Genomic DNA, 21266 nt, shown 5'->3' on the forward strand with positions numbered 1-21266 from the left:
AGGGTCCCTGCAATCTAAGCAGCTGTGCCACCTCCACGCCTGTTCTCACTGGGGCAGACCCAAGTCCTCCAGGGAAGTCTCAGGCGCAAACTCATATGGATGACCCAAAAGTAGAGGTAGGGATAAAACCACAGTTGAGCTCCAAGAATGGAGTGGCTAAGGAAGAGGATCAAAAACCTCTCTACTAGCTGTACAAGCTGCATATTAAATCCACAGGGTCAACTAGATAGCCTCTGGGTCTATGGAATATGTGAAAGGACAATGAGTGTTCCCACAAAGGAAAATGCCCTAGCCCCAGCAGCTGTGGACATTGGAGGCAAGAACACTCCAAAGTAGGGCCAGATTAGAGTCCGAACTGTCCCCACAGCAGGTCAAGAGACCAGCCTCAGTATTGGAGGGCCTCCTAGAAAGATGAAGGTGGGCTGTGAATCAAAGTAAGGAAAAGGATGCTGACAGCTGAGACCCAAGAAAAACATTTATTATTATTCTTGTATTTTGACTTATTCTGTAGTTGATTTTGAAGTTTTTTTCTCTTTTTTCCCCCTTTTCTCCGTTACTGTGATTGTTGTCATTATTATTATATCCATTTATGTTTTTGAGGATTTTTGTTTAACTACATTTTTTATTTCCTTTGTATACTTCAACCTCTACATTGACTTTTTGTGGTTCTGTGGGATTTGTTGTTGCTGCTGTTGTTGTTTTCTCCTCCCTCCTCTTTTTTTTCATTTGTTTTGTTTTTCTTACTGTTCTTTTCTTGGTGTAGTTTTTCTCTTTTATACATATATATATATATATAAAAATCATTTTTATGTATTTCTATTTTTTTCCTTCTTTTTGTCACCATGTTGGTTAGTCACTTTTGTTCTCTTTGCTTTATTCTTCAGTAGGCTCTAGGCTTTGGTCTTGTTTTCTGTTTCGTGTTTCAGCTATTGTTGTTTTTAATTTGTTGATATCAGTTTTGGTTTTGTCTGGTTCACTAGGTCACTCTCTTGTACTTTGTTTTCTTTGGACTGTTTTGGTTTTGTTTATGTGTGTGTGTTCCTTTGCGTTTGTTACTATTTACCTAATATTGCATTGACCAGTTATCTGGGATTCTTTTTTTTTTCCTAGTTCTTTTTGTTGTTGTTCTCACTACATTCAGACTATTAAGAAAACAAAAATATTGTCCATTAATAAAATGCAAATAGGAACATACATATCAATAATTACTTTAAATGTAGTAGGTTAAATGCTCCAACCAAAAGACACAGACTGGATGAATAGATACATAACAAGACCCATATATTGCTGTCCATTATAGACCTACTTCAGACCTAAGGACACATACAGATTGAAAGTAAAGGATGGAAAAAGATATTCCATGCAAATGGAAATCAAAAGAAAGCTGGAGTAGCAATTCTTACGTCAGAAAAAAATAAACCTTAAAATAAAGAATATTACAAGAGATAAGGAAAGACACTACATAATGATCAAGGGCTCAATCCAAGAAGACATAATAATTGTAAATATTTATACATCCAACATTGGAACACCTCAGTAGATAAGGCAAACATTAACAGACATAACGGGAAATCAACAGTAGCATAATAATAGTAGAGGACTTTAACACCCCACTTACACCAACGGACAAATCATCAAAACAGAAAGTAAGGAAACACAAACCTTAGATGACACATTATACCAGACAGACCTAATTGATATCTTCAAGACATTCCATCCAAGTGCAGAAGAATAGAGTTTATTCTCAAGTGTACAAAGAACATTTTCCAGGATAGATCACATCTTGGATCACAAATCAAGCCTTGGTGTATTTAAGAAAATTGAAATTCTGTCAATCATCTTTCTGACCACAGTGCTGTGAGACTAGATACCAATTACAGGAATAAAAAAAGAAAAAGAAAAACCGTAAAAAACACAAATACATGGAGGCTAAACAACATGCTTCCAAATAGCCAATAGGTCACTGAAGACATCAAAAAGGAAATTTTTTAAAAACCTAGAAAAAAATGACAAGGAAAACACAATGACACAAAACCTATGGGATGAAGCAAAAGCAGTTCTGAGAGGGTGGATTATAGCAATACAGGCCTACCTCAAGAAACAAGAAAAACATCAAGTAAACAACTTGACTTTACACCTAAAGCAACTAGAAAAAGAAGCACAAAAAACCCCTAAGTTAGCAGAAGGAAAGAAATCATAAAGATCATAGCAGAAGAAAATGAAGAAAATAATAGTAAAGATCAATAAAACTAAAAGTTAGTTCTTTGAGAAGATAAAAGTACCAAATCATTAGCCAGACTCATCAAGAAAAAAAGGGAGAAGACTCAAATCAGCAAAATTAGAAATGAAAAAGGAGAGGTTATGATAGACAATGTGGAAATGCAAAGGAACATAAGGAGACTATTAGGAGCAACTATATGGCAATGAAATGGACAATCTGGAAGAAATGGAAAAATTCTTAGAAAAGTTTAACCTTCCAAGACTGAACCAGGGAAAAAATAGAAATTTTGAGCAAACCAATCACAAGCACTGACATTGAAGCTATGATCAAAAATCTCCCCCAAAACAAAAGCCTTGGGTCAGATGGCTTCATGTGAATGCTTTCAAATGTTTAGAGAAGAACTAATGCCTATCCTTCTCAAACTCTTTTTAAAAATTGCAGAGGAAGGAACACTCCCAACTCATTCTATGAAGCCAACCTCACCCTGAAAACCAAAGCCAGACATAGGCATCATAAAAAAAGAAAATTATAGACCAATATCACTGATGAACATAGATGCAAAAATTCTCAACCAAATTCTAGCAAACAGGATCCAACAACACATTAAAAGGGTCATACACCATGATCAAGTTGGATTTATCCAAGGGATGCCCAAATTCTTCAGTACATACAACTGAATCAATTTGACACACCATATTAATAAATTAAAAGATGAAAATCATGGTAATCTCAATAGATGCAGAAAAAGCTTTTTGACAAAGTTCAACACCCATTTATGATAAAACTCTCCAGAAAATCAGCTAGAAGGAAGCTACCATTAAGGTAATAAAGGCCATATATGATAAACCCACAGCAAACATTATTTTCAATGGTGAAAACCTGAATTTCTTCTAACATCAGAACAAGACAAGGGTGCCTACTCTCTCCACTATTATTCAACATAGGTTTGGAAGTCCTAGCCACAGCAATCAGAGAAGAAAAAGAAATAAAAGGAATCCAGATTGGAAAAGAAGTAAAATTCTCACTGTTTGCAGGCAACATGATACTATATATAGAAAACCCTAAAAATACTATCAGCAAATTACTAAGAGCTTATCAGTAAATTCAGAGAAGGCAATGGCAACCCACTCCAGTACTCTTGCCTGGAAAATCCCATGGACGGAGGAGCCTGGTAGGCTGCAGTCCATGGGGTTGCAAAGAGTCAGACACGACTGAGCAACTTCACTTTGACTTTTCACTTTCATGCATTGGAGAAGGAAATGGCAACCCACTCCAGTACACTTTCCTGGAGAATCCCAGGGATGGGGGAGCCTGGTGGGCTGCCGTCTATGGGGTCGCACAGAGTCGGACACGACTGAAGCGACTTAACAGCAGCAGCAGCAATCAGTAAATTTAGCAAAGTTGCAGGATACAAAATCAATACACAGAAATCACTTGCATTCCTTTACACTCACAATGAAAAATCAGAAAGAGAAATTAAGGAATCAATCCCATTTACCATTGCCACAAAAATAATAAAATACCTAGGAACAAACCTACCCAAGGAGACAAAAGAGCTATATACAGAAAACTATAAGACACTGATGAAAAAAATCAAAGACGACATAAGCAGATGGAGAGACACATCATGTAATTGGATGGGAAGAATCAATATTGTGAAAATGACTATACTACCCAAAGCAATCTTAATGCAATCCCTATCAAATTACCAATGACATTTTCACAAAATTAGAATAAAAGTTTCATAATTCATATGGAAACATAAAAGACCCAAAAGAGCCAAAGCAATCTTGAGAAAGAAGAATGGAGATGGAGTAATCAACCTTCCTGATTTCAGACTATACTACAAAGCTATAGTCATTGAGACAGTATGGTTCTGGCACAAAAATAGTAGTATAGACCAATGCAACAAGATAGAAAGCCCAGAGATAAAACTCACACACTTGTGGGCACCAGATCTTTGACAAAGGAGGCAAGACTATACAATGGAGAAAAGATAGTCTCTTCAATAAGCGGTGCTTAGAAAGTTGGACAGCTATGTGTAAAAGAATGAAATTAGAACACTTCCTAACACCATAAACAAAGGTAAACTCAAAAAGGATTAAAGACCTAAATGTAAGACCAGAAATTATAAATCTCTTAGAGGAAAACATAGGCAAACTCTTATTGACATAAATCACAGCAAGATCCTCTGTGAACTGCCTACTAGAGTAATGGAAATAAAAACAAAAATAAACAAATGGGACCTAATTAAACTTAAGAAACTTTTGCACAGGAAATGAAATCATAAACAAGATGAAAGGACAGCCCTTAGAATGGGTGAAGCAACAGACAAAGGATTAATCTCCAAAATGTACAAGCAGCTTATGCATCTCAAGAGCAGAAAAACAAACAATCCAATGAAAAAATGGGCAGAAGACCAAAACAGACATTTCTCCAAAGAAGACATCCAGATGGCTAATAAACACAGGAAAAAATGCTCAGCATCACTTATTATTAGAGAATTTCAAAGCAAAACTACAGTGAGGTATCTCCTCACACTGGTCAGAATGGCCATCATCAAAAAATTTACAAACAACCAATGCTGGAGAGGATGTGGAGAAAGTGGAAGCCTCTTACACTGTTGGTGGGAATGTAAATTGATACAGCCACTATGGAAGACAATATGGAGATTCCTTTAAAAACTAGGAATAAAACTACCATATGAATACTCAGCAATCCCACTATTAGGCAAATACCCTGAGAAAATCATAACTGAAAAAGACACATGTACCTCAGTGTTCACTGAAGCACTATTTACAATAGCCAGGACACGGAAGCAACCTAGACGTCTGTCAACAGATGAATGGATAAAGAAGTGTGGTACATATATACAATGGAATATTACTCAGCCATAAAATGTAATGCATTTGAGTCCGTTCTAGTGAGGTGGATGAACCTAGAGCCAGTTATACAGAGTGAAGTAAATTAGAAAGAGAAAAAACACATATCATATATTAACACATACATTTGGTATCTAGAAAAATGACAGGGCAGGAATAGAGACTCAGACATAGAGAACAGACAGACTTGTGGACACGGCGGGTATGGGGGTGGGTGGTGGCTAGTAGGAAAGATCAGTTCAGTTCAGTCGCTCAGTCACGTCCGACTCTTTGTGACCCCATGAACCACAGCACTCCGGGCCTCCCTGTCCATCATCAACTCCCAGAGTTCACTCAAACTCATGTCTATTGAGTCGGTGATGCCATCCAACCATCTCATCCTCTGTCGTCCCCTTCTCCTCCTGCCCCCAATTCCTCCCAGCATCAGAGTCTTTTCCAATGAGTCAGTTCTTCGCATCAGGTGGCCAAAGTATTGGTAGGAAAGATAGAGTGGGACTGAAACAGAAACATTAGCATGTGTAAAACAGATAGCTAGTGGGAAGTTGCCGCATAGCACAGAGAGCTCAGCCTGGTGCTCTGTGACAACCTAGAGGGATGGGATAGGTTGGGAGGTCGGAGGAAGGTTCAAGAGAGAGGGGACATGTGTGTACCTATGGCTGATTCATGTTGATGTATGTTGGAAACCAGCACAACATTGCATAGCAATTGCTGCTGCTTCTGCTGCTGCTAAGTCACTTCAGTCATGTCTGACTCTGTGCAACCCCATAGACAGCAGCCCACCAGGCCCCGCCATCCCTGGGATTCTCCAGGCAAGAGTACTGGAGTGGGTTGCCTTTGCCTTCTCCGCATAGCAATTACCCTCCAATAAAAAATTAATTAATTAAAAAAGAAAATTATGAGTAATAGTATGTAGTTCATTAACTCCCAAAATGCACAGAATAGGAGAATCCATAAATTATGTAAATATTTGGTGTCAACTGGACATTGGGACACTGTGGCCCATTTGGAGGAATACATGTGAAAAGGGAACTAAATTTTAAAAGAAAACCTAACAGTTAAATATTTGTAAAATAAGGGCTTGATAAGAGAAAGCTTAGACTCTAAAGTAGCTGATCCAAGCCTAGTGGGAGAAGGCTCTCAAGAAAGTTCTCTACAGTTGTGTTTTCCTGGGCTCCTAGTGAGTAGAGAGTGCGCCCCAGGGGGTGGGGTTAAGTGTAAGGTAGAGTGGCAGGAGAGCCCAGCGCAGCCCTCCACCATCCCCAGGAGATCTGCGTTCAAGGCTCCATCATTGGGCACTGGCGCCTACAGGGGAATGCCAGCCCCTTCAAAGAGCATCTTACTGAATTTGTGCTTGTCCTTTGCCTCTTCCAGGTGAATCAGTGAGCTTGTAATATGGGGAAATTCAACTGCGTGATTTTAGACCCACTCTGGCTGTAAATCGCTGATTCTAAGAGTCTGAGGCTTTCCTTTTTAAGCGTGAGCACTACGGAGGTTAGCATTGCCGTGTACAAGAGTGCTTGGGCTCTGAGCGTGAGCACAGTCCATCTGTCCGGGATACTCCACACACAGTTCAGCACTAACCTGAGAGGATTAACTAGGCGGTGTCTTTGGGTCCTGCGGTCCCCAGGGTTCTCAGTGATCTGACTTTCTAATGTACCCTCCACAGCAAGCAGAGCCCAGCAGGGACAAATTCTGTAACTCCGGAGGGCAGATTCTCTTTTTCGTGGTTCATCTCTCCTTATACAACAGTGGGCCCTGCGTCTCAGTTTCAAAGAAATCACACAGTGGAGATGCACTCCAAATTACCAGGGAGAGTCAAAGTTCAGGATCAGAGTTCCCCCAAGTCAGTCCACAGACAGCTGCTAATTCAGGACAAACTTTTCCTTGTTTCATGGTGAAATGAAAGACAAGGAAGGACAACAACACATACGCATTATATATATATATATATATATATATATATAAAACACAACTTCCTCTGGATGAAATGTCCATCTATAATTACGTCTCACCTTTTGTATTAAATTGTTCTCTCTTTTATGAACTAATGTGGATAGTAGTTGTGTAATTACTACTTTTAATGCCATTTATTGGAGAAAACATTTTTTAATTAGCAATCATTCTTTAATTCCCCATTTAGAATTTTCTTTCCTTTTTGGCTCGTTTGCAAAATCTCAAGTGTGGGGATCTATGTGATAGCTTCAGAGAGGACTTGAGAACCCCCCACTCACACCCCAATCTGTTTCCCGTATAAGATAAAACTTACTTGAATCCCTAGACTTTGCACCGCACAGTCTTCTAGAAGCTACAGAGCCAGGAAGTGAGGCCAGGGCCTTCACCTCCACCCTAATTGTGGGCCAGAAGGAGCCGGAGCCTGCAGAGCAGCTGGAGATCCCAGAAGTTGCTGATTAAAATGGGGATAAAGTTCAGGGCAGAACATCTTTATGCAAAGCAGTAAGAAAGTGGTCTTTATCTGGGAACCCGCTGTTTCCTCCCCATGTACTTGTCACAAGCCCTCAGGCAGAAAATAGAGGTCAGACTCTAGCCGCAGAAATTCATATCCTCATCCTGTTAAAAATTTTAAAAAAAAAAAAAGGAAAAAAAAACAACTTTGAAAAAAAATTGTTTAGTCATGTAAATCTCAGTTTTAAAGCTTCACTATACCGTATTTCCAGAGTTTTTGTTTTCTAGACACATACATCATGTTACCAAGCACAGTTCTACAGTCCTCATGGTCATTTCCTTCTGTGCCTGTTTAATTATATCTCCCTTCCTTCTCCCTTCTTTCCTGAAATTAGCAGGGGACGTGCAGAGAATCTCATGTGAACAATCAGAGGATTACACATATACATAATTTGGTCATATATGGAAGTGAACTTTTGTTGGAAAAAAAAAAGAAAAAAATACAGACCTACTTTAGAAAATAATGTTTGCTAAAATGCATTCTATTTCTGGCAAGTGATCAACCATGAGAACCTTGTTAGAAAAATATCCACTAGGGGGCACTGCAGTCAAAGCAGACAGGAGTGAACAGCCAAAGGTTTCATCAACTTGGATAAACTGGAGTCATTTCATTAATACTGTCAAAAGCATATTGTTTTCGCAAAAATGAGAGGCCACCGTGTTCGAATTTTGTTGAAGTAAAAATAATCCATTTTCTGGCAGCAGAAGCTAGAAAGTAGCTGACTCCAGTCATCCAGAATTGACCCTGTACTCAGATTAATATACATGAACCTGCATGAGAATGTGAACCAAGACTGTCAGGCTGGAGGTGACAGCGAGTCTTGGAATTGTCCCTGGTGGCTCAGTGGTAAAGAAGCTGCCTGCAATGCAGGAGATATGGGTTCGATCCCTGGGTTGAGAAGGTTCCCTGAAAATGACAACCCACTCCAGTATTCTTGCCTGGAGAACCCATGGACAAAGGAGCCTGGCGGACTGCAGTCCATCGGGTTGCGAAGAGCTGGACACGACTGAGCGACTGAGCACACAGGCATGCATGCACTCTGCTGGAAATGTCCTCCCTGTCTTTCCTCCTCTCCTACCACTCCATCACCCCTGGTGATAATCATACACAAGAAAATGCAGGAGACCAGAGAAGCTTTAAAATAAGATTTAGCAGTAGAAGGCATTTAATTTTGTAACGCCTTTGACATCACCAGCTGCTTCCAGCTGAGCGATGGCATCCTCTTGGGGAGAGGCGCATGGTCTCTTTGCTGCAGAAGGTCAAGAGAACTCCTCTGTGGCTGTGGCAAATAGAGCCGAGGAAAATGAAGCGGAGTGCAAGAGGCCAAGAATGCATGTTCTGACCCTTTTTTAAAAAAATACATTTGACCTTTTTATTTAACTAACCCCATTTTTTTAAATGGGAGTATAACTGCTGTACAATGTTGTGTTAGTTTCTGCTGAACAACAAAGTGAATCAGCTGTATGTATACATAGGTCCCCCCTTCAAACTAACTCTCATTTTAAAGTATTTGATTTATCTGTTAAACTAAAAAGAAATGTCTTGGACAGAGGGCAGAAGGACAACTCAGGCAGGGCCGGGGGTGGCTAGTTGAGGGCACTATGGTACCCAGGGAAAAGTTGCATAAAGGCACGCACAGCACAATTCACATCTCTGCAGCTCAGTCCCTGGGCTTCTTGCCTGCCCTGGAAGGTGCCCCCAGGATGCCTCACCCACACAGAGAGTTGCCTTCATCACCCAGGCAAAGTGAAGATTTAGTTTTAAGTTGGTCAGTATTGTAGGTTGAAGTGTGTCCTCGCCTCAAAATACGTTGAAGTCTTAGCCATCCCCAACACATGCGAATGTGACTTTATTTGGAAATTAGTTCTTTGCAAATTAGGATGAGGTCGTTAGGGTGGACTGTAATCCAGTATGACTGTTGTCCTTATAAGAGAAGGCGGTTTTGATGCTAAGAGTCACAGAGAGAGAAGGCCTTGTGATGAAAGAGGCAGAAATGGTCATCCAACACTCACAGAGAATAAACTTAAGGTTGCTGGTGATGAAAGGCTGGGGGAAACAGACTGGCAATTTGGGATGGACATGTGCACACCACTGTGTCTGAAATGGACAGCCAACAAGGACGTCCTGTATAGCACAGTGAACTCTGCTCAGTGTTATATGGCAGCCTGGATGGGAGGGGAGTTTGGGGGAGAATGGATACATGTATACATATGGATGAGTCCCTTTGCTATTCACCTGAAACTCTCATAACATTGTTAGTTGGAAGGCAATGGCAACCCACTCCAGTACTCTTGCCTGGAAAATCCCATGGACAGAGGAGCCTGGTAGGCTGCAGTCCATGGGGTTGCTAAGAGTCAGACACAACTGAGCGACTTCATTTTCACTTTTCACTTTCATGCATTGGAGAAGGAAATGGCAACCCACTCCAGTGTTCTTGCCTGGAGAATCCCAGGGACGGGGGAGCCTGGTGGGCTGCCGTCTATGGGGTCGCACAGAGTCAGACACGACTGAAGCGACTTAGCAGCAGCAGCATACTCCAATTGTTCAGTCACTCAGTCATGTCCAGCTCTTTGAGACACCATGGACTGCAGCACGCCAGGCTTCCCTGTCTTTCACCATCTTCCAGAGCTTGCTCAAGCTCATGTCCGTTGAGTCAGTGATGCCATCCAACCGTCTCGTCCTCTGTCATCCCCTTCTCATCCTGCTTCCAATACTCCAATATAAAATACAATTTTTTTAAAAAATTAAGGTCATCCGTCTGCAAGTGAGGAACACCAAGAATTGCAGACAATGGCTAGGAGACAAGGAAGGACCAGATTCTCCATCAGAGCCCATTGAAGAAACCATCCCCACCCAGACTTCCAGCATCCACCATTGTGAGAAAGTTAGTTTTTGTTTTTTTAAGCCACCTAGTTTGCTACTGCATCCCTAGGAAGCTAATTATTTCTGTGAACTCAAAAACAGTGGGATGGAATTCTGGAAATGGCAATGAAAAGAGACTTAACTGAGCATAAGGTTTTAAAGAATTTTTTTCTATCACTTCCTTTTTTCCTTTCTACCCAGTGCCAATACTCCACTTTCTTATTAAACATAAGATATTGTTTTTAGTTTTCTTTAAACGAACAGCTCAATGCTTTCTAGAGATGTCTGCACTTTTTTCCTGCTGCATTTTATAGTTCTCCTCAAATACCTAAAAACTTCACAAACCAGATGGCATTTTTAAAGCACTTTGCTCCCTGGAGTTACTCAAAGTATGACATGAATATTCCCTTATTCTTCATGACATCTTAAAGGAGATTTTTCTTTTTTTTAATCAACAGTTATTTTAAACCTCAGGAAATGTAGAGGCAAGTTGAGCATCTTGTCCTAAATCATATGGCCTTCCATTGGATGAACTTGAGTTTGAGAGGCAGACCTCCCAGCTCTTTGTATACAGTAGTTCCCACTTATCCAAGGTTTCACTTTGCATGGTTTCAGTTAACCAAGGTCAACCGCAGTCCAAAAATGTTATAAGGAAAATTCCAGAAATGAACAATTCATAAATTTTAAATTGCTCACTACTCTAGGTTGCATAATGAAATCTCATGCTGTCCCTCTGCATCCCACCGGGGATGTGAATCATCCTTCTGTCCAGAATATCTGCCCGCTAGTATAGGGGAAAACATAATATACAGGATTTGTCATTATCTGTGGTCTCAAGCATCCACTGGGAGTCTTGGAATGATCCCTGTGGATAAGTGTGGGGGGGGGGCGGTGCTTCTCCGGTCTCTTTTAAATATTGTACAGTTCTATTTTAATCTTAATTATCTACCTATAAGAGAAGAGTGAAGACATCCTTCAGAATCATGGTCAATCAGGAGTTACCTTTTGGGTATCTTTTCTGTGTTTTGTATAGAAATGTGTCTGTTGCTCTGGGAATTCATAAAATCTCAAGCTGCATGGATAAAAGTCCGTTGTCATGTTCTTATCTCCCAGTATCTGCAAGAGTTTCTTCTCTCTTCCTCCCCATTCCATCCTGAGAAAGGGCCATGCCACCTCTCAGAATACGGGAAAGGTGAAACACAAGCCAGGTTAAACCTTCTCCCCATCTTTCCTGCCTCCCCACATCCCTGGCACAGGAGGGTCATTAGCTTGCTGGCTCTGTGTGCCAAGATCTTTCCAAATGCCTTAGGAAGCCCTCCATTCAATTCCCTCTGCTGTCCCCGCTCCTCCTCCCCAAAAGCCATCTTCCAAGTCTGGCTCACGCTCGGACAGAATTCCTTATCCTTGTTGTGACTCAGCAGGGTTGAGACAGACTGGAATTTCCAAAAGTCCCAGTTTAAGAGAAATGGAAGAAAGTCAGGAAGCACAGAAGCACAGCTGGGTTTGTCCCAGGACTCCAAGGTCTTTGTCTGAGCTCAGACACTGAATTCAGGTGACGAAGGTTACCTCCTGGTGTCCTACCTACTGGGCCATTCCCATGTGAGAGTGCCACCCTGCTTCTCTGCCAAGAGTGTCCTAGATGATCACCCCCTGGGATCAGGGCCACTCCTGACCCAGGGCCCAATCTCCAGATGAGAGGTAGAGGGTAAGATTCTTCCCACAGGGAGTAGTTTAGTCCCATGTTCATCCTTACAGTGGAAGAATTATGAAAATATAACCTTAGAATAAGCCTGACATTTACATGAGATAATTACCTATACAGCACAGCCTGTATAGGTTTAAGGAAAGTAAGTCATCTGACCAAGGCTGAAGGGTTCCACCTGGTGATACAAAAAGACAAGGACAGGACTTCCCCAGCAGTCCAGTGGTTAAGACTCTGGGCTCCCACTGCTGGGGGCATGGGTTCGATTCCTGGTCAGGGAGCTAGGATCCTGCAGGCCACACGGGGAAATAAAAATTAAAAAATAGACAAAAGAAAGAGGCAAGGATATGATGGATAAGAAGACAGTGACCCTGGCAGTGAAGTGTAGACCAGGACATTGTCATAAAGAAGTGGGATGGGGGCGCGGCAGAGATGCCCCAGTTCAAAGAAGGCAGGGCTCACTGGTGGGGAACAGCTTGGGTCATTCCAAAGAACACTAAAGTTTCCCCAGCTGGTGGGATTTGGAAGGAAAACAAGCAGCCCAGTGTGATCATAGTTAACAATTCTCGAGTTATGCCGGAACCGTGCCAATCGCCTTATATGGATCTTCTCACTGCATCCTTGCAACTACTACATGCTATAACAGCTACTGTTATCTATCTGCATTTTCCAGAAGAGTTAACAACCTTAAAAACATTCAGGTACTTGGCCAAAGTCACACAAACAAATGTATACAAAGCAGAAATTAGAATCCAGGTCATCAGATGTTGCAGCTGGGGTCTTGACAGTATATAGGTACACACACACATACACAGAGACACATCTTAATTGAATTGGGGAAGTGGGAGGGAGCAATCACCAGGACATCCCAGAGGGAGACAAAAAGGAGGAAAGAGAGGAATTACACAATGTCAAGGAGTCAATAGATGGGGGATTATTTTCCAAAAGGAAGAATGATGGATTGCAAGTGATTGGGGTAGGGGGACGGGTTGGGGAGGAGAGGACTGACATAACCCTAAATCCCCAACCCGGCTGATGGAAAATAGAAAAGTAGAAAGCAAGCCAGATTTCAGTTAAGGTTTGCATCCTTGGAAAACTCTGAGGATGCAAAAGGGATTATCCACCTCGTAGCCAGGACCCAGACAGCCCAGTGGGACCAGCTGGCATGGGAGCAGAAGAGGAGTCAGAAGCCCGTGGATGGGAAAGACCCACAAAGCGGTAGGGAGCCAAGAAGACAGGTTACCGGGGGCTGGCACTTGGGTGATCCCTGGAGATGGCAGAGTGGCAGGCAGGATGGGACTCGCCAGCCTCCAGAAGCCCCGCAGGCATCCAGTCCCGATGTTTCCAGTCCTCTGAGCCTCCAGGGCACTGGAGCGCTCGATCAGCTGGGCACCTCCCCAGGTGGAAGGGGCGTCTCTGGGGCCACAGGTGTCTCGGAGAAGGAAGGAATTCTGCCCCACCAGCTGATGGCTGGGAGCTGCCAGTCCTGCAGGAGGAGAATTAGCTGTTCTAGGAAGCTTACCCTGGCGTGACAGAGGGAAGGTACAGTAATCTGCCTAACGTACATTCCTTTTTCCACTGGAAAATCTGAAACAGAGAACAATTTGCCTTAAAGCATGACTGTTCCTTCTGGACATGACAAAGCATGACAGTCCTTCCAGACTGCTTGTCTGGAAGGGGTGGGACACACAGTGACGCCAAAGAGCCAGACCTGTAGTATTTATGATAATTAAGACCCTAGAACCGAAGCTCTCTCTTTTGGCTCCCAGGTAAATTCCAGTACGTAGCAGCCACATAACTAATCTCAGGATCACTGGTGTTGGTCTATTTTTCTAACCTTCAGGTCCTGTTGCTATTTGGAAACCATCTCAATCAGCTGCTAACGATATGTCATATTCTTTCTCAACCATCTTGTACTCTTGCCCTCTCTGACTCCTCCCAGGCTGAGCTGTGTTGAAATCGTTTTTGAGTGTGTTTAAAGTTCCAGGAAATATTTTTAAGGTTTCCTTAAAAGATGAGTTGGAACTAAATGGAAGTCGTGCTTCTGTTTAGCTCTTCTCGAATGTTCTGAGAACAGCCCCTAACTAGGGCCATGATCGTTTTTTTTCTTGGCACTGTTTTCTCTTTTTCCTTGTTTTAGTAAGGAAAGTTCCAAACTGGCACCACAGCCTGGAGAGAAGAATGATGACGCCCTAAGTATTCATCACTCAGCCCCAACAATCATCAGTTCATTTTGGCCACTAGATTCAATAGACAGTATTCCTTTGCAAATGCAGTGAAATGTTGCACACAATTCGGAGTAGGATCCCCATTCCCTCCATATTTCCAAGGGCATTGAAATAGCGCTCAGCACAAATGACAAACAACATGTTTTTGCAAACGTCTTAGATTCTGAATTTCAAATAGATTTTAGGGAAATCATTAGGGGATGGGAACTAGGGGCCTCCTTACAAAGGCATGTATCTCATTGTCACTTGCTATTCTGAATGTGACTCTAAAACAAAAATGATCCTTTATGCCAGGCTCACATTTTACTTGTTGGGGATTTTAACCACATGAAACAAATTCTGGTAAGAAGCTTTAAAAATTTCCCAGCTAAAGAAATGCTGGTGGTGGCAGGATAGGGGCGGGTACAAATAACTTTGAATTTCTGTAAACTCCAGCCAAGTCATGCAAGTTTACATTGCAGACTGTTGAAAAGGGTCCATGGGAGATCCCTTGGAGGTGAGTCAATGGAAGCTACTCTAGAGGGAGCAGACTTCTTGAATAAGGAGGAGAGATTGATCTGTTTGCTGAAAGTTTCTCAAAAGTAGCTTGTCACTTCCTTCCTTCTTTCTTTCTTCGTGTCTTTTTAAAGAGCCTGGTCTTATTAAGAAAATGAGACTTTACCTCATCAGTATTAGCAGTCACACAATCACTTTTCTGTCTTCTGTTAACAGGTGAAAGTGAAAAGAAAAATTATGAGCAGGAGCTTCCAATTCTTGCTCAAGATCTAGCTAAGTTATATATTTCCAGAGTCACTGGAAACTTTCCGTTGTGGGATTTGGTGAACTCAAATGATAACCTCCAAATCCTGACCATGTGTATGTAACAGTAAACAATAGGTTTGGCATGAAATAGATCAGGGCTGAAATCTTGGCATCTGCACTTCTACGTGTATTCTTCCTTGGAACAAAATGTTTAAGACATCCCTAAAATGAATGCTGTCCCATGGAGGAGACTAGATAGCTTACACACACACACACACACACACACACACTCCATACACAAATAGAAATAAGGAGACCCATTATCTTGAGCCAAGACTGCCCTAGAAGGCTCCTTGCTAAGACCCTGAAATGGAAGCGTTTCTTCAAGGACCCCAAAGGTGGCTGCATTCACTTAGGACAACTTTTCACATTCTTGACCATCTGCAGAGAAGCAAAAGAAAAGACCACCCTCTAGAGAGTTAGTGGACTGGGTTTTATCTGTGCTCCTTCAGGGATTTAAATTGCAGGATTTAACGTTCAGCTAATTTCTTTAGCTCTGGTGATCTAAGGTCTAAACGCAGATCTAAATTCACAGTGGGCTATGAACACAGACCAGGGCTTAGCATCTGCTGGCGACAAGTCTTAGCTCCATCCATACAAGCTGTGTGTCCGTGGGAATGTCACTTGACTTCTTCCACAAACTAGAGAGAGGAATGCCTAGGTCACAGGTTCTTGTTAAGGGCTGCATTCTTTAAACATATAGAAAGTGCCTGACCTATGTAATATGCCATAATGCTTATACTCTCCTTCCTAAAATGCTTTTATTTCAAACATCACAGAGTCTGAGAAGGTTGCCTGTCTGGAAAACAAGAAGATAACTTAGTCTAAAATATTTCCCACACTAACTTCTTACTCATAGTAGAATGAAAATCATGGGCTTCCCAGGTGGTACTAGTGGTAAAGAACCCACCTGCCAATGCAGGAGACACAAGAGATGTGGGTTCAATCCCTGGGTCATGGAAGATCCTCTGGAGTAGGAAGTGGCAACCCAATCCAGTAGTCTTGCCCAGAGAATCCCATGGGCAGAGAAGCCTGGGGAAGTTCATGGAGTCACAAATAGTCGGACACAACTGAAGTGACTTGACACACACACATGCCCAGAATGAAAATTATACAAATTTGGGTCAGTACTACTGAAAAATATGCACGAGATCAAAGTATCGCATAGTTCATGTTTTATGGGAGATATTTTTACATTTTTTCCCCTTTGTTTCAGTTCACTCAGAAATTAAAAAAAAAAAAATGATATATGCTAAACCAAGCTGGAAAAGTGAAGTCTTTACAAAGTTTATATTACTAATTAAATTAAGATTTCTAGCAGATCAAGGCCAAATGACTGGGTTCAGCCAAATATTTCCTTTGATCTTGAGGTTTTTTTCTTTTTTTTTTACTTCAAAGAGTAACCAGTGGGATCGCACAGGCTGCCAGGAGCTCCTCCAATCTCTACAACAAGGGGCTCATGGTGAAAGAGGAACTTGTGAGGATCCAGGGCTTGTGTTTGTCACCTACCCACATCCCATGAGAAAGTCACTTACTTATCTTGTAGATTTGAAATAATGTTGGGTCTTTGGATACACCAAATACTCAAATCAGATTAAAAACTAAAACCCCAGCAGGGTGACTTCCCCAGTGGTCCAGTGATAAAGAGTTCATCTTGCAATGCTGGAGACTGGGTTCGATCCCCGGCCAGGGAACTAAGAGTTCACATGCTCACAGGGTAAATAAGCCCACGTGCTCCAGACCCCGGGCGCCTCATTGAAAGACCCCCTGTGACACAACGTAGATCCGACCACAACTCAGACCTGATGCAGCCAAATAAACAAATAATAATAAAACCCCAGCAGGGTCCTACAGCAGTTGGACCAGTTTTTTTTTTTTTTTCCTCCCAGAGTTTGTTCACCATCATCTCTCTGCTTTAACAGTACGTACCCATGACTCTTTGCTGACTGAGCAAGGGACATATAGCGTGGTGAAGGATGGACCCAGTACTGTCTGCCCCTCAGGCTTGCTCTTCCCTCCTCTGGGACCATCGCAGGTATCCGGCCATTGCAGCCCTGATTCTGCTTAATCCTGTCCTGTGCCATGTGCTCAGTCACTTCAGTCGTGCCTGACTCTTTGTGATCCCATGGACTGTAGCCCATCAGGCTCCTCGGACCATGGGATTCTCCAGGCAGGAAGTCTAGAATGGGTTGCCATGCCCTCCTCCAGGGGATCTTGGGCTCAAACCTGCATTTCGTATGTCTCCTGCATTGGCAGGCACATTCTTTACCACTAGCACCACCTGGGAAACCCACTTAATCCTGGGATATAGTTTAAAAAAAAAAAAAAAGAAATACCAGAAATACCAGGGTTGGGGAGGCAGGGATAAGGGCAATGGAGAAGATAGGGGCCCCCAGCCACAGGCAAAGGAAGGGCAAGTTTGGGGACAGAAGGGGACATCCTGTGACACCTGCCTTGACCCAGCTCAATGTGTCCCACACTGTCATGGTCAAGAGCATCTCAGCACTATGCCCCTAAGCCCATGTTTATTTCTGACTGAATGGATCGAATGTTCATAGGTTTCCAAATTTTCATCAGCCCCAGGAGATAATCACCCTCCTTTCCAGTGAAACACAACTTCAAGTCAGCCTGAATTCTTAGTCACAGAGGAAGGCTTGGGAGACGGGGGAACCCAGACATCGACTCCATGATGAGAACATAATGAACAGACTTGAAGAACCTGCACTGCAGCCGTTACAGATGTTTTCCAAGTCTCCCTGTCTCTCTGAGTTTCTCTCTTACACATTACCTCTGGACAAGCTTCATTTATCAGAATCAGAGATAAGGGCAGGAGCTGAAAGGCCAAACTTTGCAGTAATTCGAGCTCCTAGCTAAGCACGGGTAAAATCCCCCTGTGAGTGTCTCCATCTAGATATTTCAACACCGGGGCTCCCAGGCCTCAGATGGATGGTTCTTCCCTGACGTTGGGATGGTTTCCTAATCTGTGTCAGCAGTGAGTCAGCCCCTGGTGGAGGCAGGATTCCATGGACCAGCATGGTCGGGAATTCCAAAAGACAGAGACTCACTCAAAGATACGATATCAGTCAGGATGTTTGAGGCTGCAAGTCACAGGAAACCCAGCCTAAAGTGGCTTAACACAAGGATGTGTATTTGTCTCACATACCAAAAGTCTAGTGACTTGGTGGGTCAGGGTATTGCCGTTCTGTCGGTTCTAGGCAGGATGGTGTCACAGTGAGAGACATAGCCTCTGCTCTCAGTGTCCCTGGGTTCAAATCCCAGCTGTGGCACTTCTTGGTTGTGGGACTTCTCTCCAGTTAACTACTCGAGCTTCAGTTCTGTGCTCTGTGAAACTGCAGGTAACTTAGCACCTCCCTTCCAGGGGTCTTGCCAGCATTAAATTAGTTAGCATTAAATTATTAAATTAGTATGTGTAAACTGCTTGGCCAGAGCCTGATGTATGATAAACACTATGTGAATGTTAGAGGTTTTGTTTGTTTTTGTCTACACAGCATGTGGGATCTTAGCTCCCTGATCAGGGATTGAACCCGGGCCCTCAGCAGTGAGAGCGCAGAGTCCCAACCAATGGACCACCAGGGAATTCCCCATAAATGTTAGTTTTTAGCATCTTCATTTATTAATATCACCCTCTCATCAACACAAGAGGGTTGCCAAGCCAGCAAGCTTCACACTACACGTGACAACCTGTAGGGCAGGGAGGGAAGTGTGGGCAGGGGACAAGGCAGGAGGTGAGAATGACAAGTGCTTCCTGGTACATCCCTCTCCATCATCAAGGAGAAAAGTCCTTCCCAGACGCCCACATCCCTTTGCACCAGAACCTGGAGGTCAAGATTGGGCCAGGGAGCCATGTCTGACAATACCTGGCAAAGAGGACCAGAACCATCACGGTTTGGTGTCTTTGTACCATCCGACATGGTAGCCATTATCCACCATGAAGTGATTTAGAGTTACATGACAATTAGTCACAGTTAGAAATTCAGGGACTTCCCTGGCAGTCCAGAGGCTAAGACGCCAGGCTTCCACTGCAGGGGACACAGTTTTGATGCCTGGTTGGGGAACTAAGATCCCACATGTTGCTTAGTACAGAAAAAAAAAAAGAAAGAAAGACAGTTGCTTGGTTTCACAAGCCACATTTCAAGGGCTCGATAGCCACATGCAACCAGAGGTCTCTAGAAGGGACAGTTCGGATAGAGACCTCTACCCCCTTCCAGAAAGTTCTATCAGACAGCACTGGAATCCAAGTTCATAACTGAGGGACCCACCTTCCCTAAGCACATTTTCTCCCGTGTGTGAACAAATTCAGGGCTCTGTTCACAAGGAGGATGTGGAGGTGGACACTGGGCTAGTCATCAACCACAAAGGAAGACCAGGAGGAGGACCGGCATAGACACTGCTGTGAAGGTGGAGGTGGGGGCCAGGGTAGGCTCAGCACAGTTAAGGATGTTTGGTTACAGTTCAAGTTTACCACCCTGGCCTCTGCTCACTAGGCTCCCTTATACACAGGAACCCAGCTATTTGACGGTGGTGGAAATTGGGATTATCAAGAACGTGCCAGACCCCCATCTGAGTTGTTTCAGATACTAAAGGACAAAAATGAGCCTCCAGTCCACCTCCAGCCTGGCCTCCCACCTAGTGTTATAACAACACTGCAAATCACCACACTGATGTTGACTATTTGCATGATGGTGTAACGTAGGGGTGATAGCTATTTTCCACTTTGCCTAATCACCCTGACACACAACAGACAACCTGACAAAGCCCTCGGGAAAGTTCTTCCGGCCTCACTGCAGAATGCAGCAGCGGGATCATCCTTGTTTACCCAGGGGACCCTGGGCAGCAATAAAATCCTCAGAGCTCCCGCTAAGTGTTTGAGAAGGTGTTGGTTGACTGTGGCAGGAACGAAGACAGAAAAACAATAATGACAACTGATGTGCTCTTATTCTTAAGTATATGCCAGGCATCGGCCTGGGTCAGGAAGTGGCCAAGTGGGACATGCACCTAGAAGTTTTGCTGCCCAAGCCCTCTGACACACTTCCTTCCTGGGTCTCTTGACGACTTACCTCTTTAGGTCAATGGTGTTCGAGTTCCAGCATGCAGCACAAGCATCCAGAAAGCTTGTTGAAACACAGCCCCGTGGTCCGCTAGCATGCTAGAGCCGGTCCCCCTATCAGCTTAGGAGAGCGGATGGTGTGTATCTCTTTCCAACTCAGCAACAACACATTCGATACTTTGCTTTGGTAGCTTGAATGCAGTCATAATGGGAGAATCTAAACCACAGGAATCAGCAAATTCTAAAGCATATTTTCTCCTGGTGAGCCAGTTGTTAAACCTTTATCAATACATCACCCAGAGTCTCTGATTCTATAAATCTTGGATGGGGGGCCTGAAAATTTACATTTCAGGTAAGTTCCTAGGTGATGCTGATTCTGCCGGTCCAGGGACCACACTTTGAGAACCACTTCAGAGAGGCCTGAAATGGATGGCAGGCTCTTGTCCAGACATAAGTCATCACTGGTGTGAGAATCCTGAAAGTCTCAGCAAGGAGTGTTGGCCGTAGATGATCCTATGTTAAACCAATACTAGTTAAGAGATAATGTTTACAGAGTATTGATGGTAGGCAGCTACTGTCCTAGTCATGCCTTGCAGTAACTCAATTGTCCCAACAACCCTGAACAGTAGGTTCTATTAACGTAGGTGAGACCAAAACCCAACACAGTCAAGGTTGTACAAGGAGTCAGCGGACATGCTGGGATGTGAACATGGGCAGTCTGGTTCCAGAGCCCACAGGTTTCAGGGGTACCACAAATCACAGATGAGACCACAGATGTGAGAAGCAGAAGGAAGTGGGAAGGGGGTGAGGGAAGAAGAGAGGAGAGGAAAAGCTAGGGAGGAAAAGAAGGGGGACTTCAAAGAACGCTCACATAAAAGCGGACTCAAATTTGTTTCTCCTAAGTAGACTTTCCTGACTTTACAGGAAAAAAATGGATAAAGATGTTTTCATTATCCTTCCTTCAACATCCTGAATGTACAGAGCCACATGACAAGCTGATGAGAAAGTCATTCTCCCGGACTGAAGTGAAGTCGCTCA

This window comes from Bubalus kerabau, chromosome 18, assembly GCF_029407905.1.
Source record: "Bubalus kerabau isolate K-KA32 ecotype Philippines breed swamp buffalo chromosome 18, PCC_UOA_SB_1v2, whole genome shotgun sequence".
Lineage (NCBI taxonomy): Eukaryota > Metazoa > Chordata > Mammalia > Artiodactyla > Bovidae > Bubalus > Bubalus kerabau.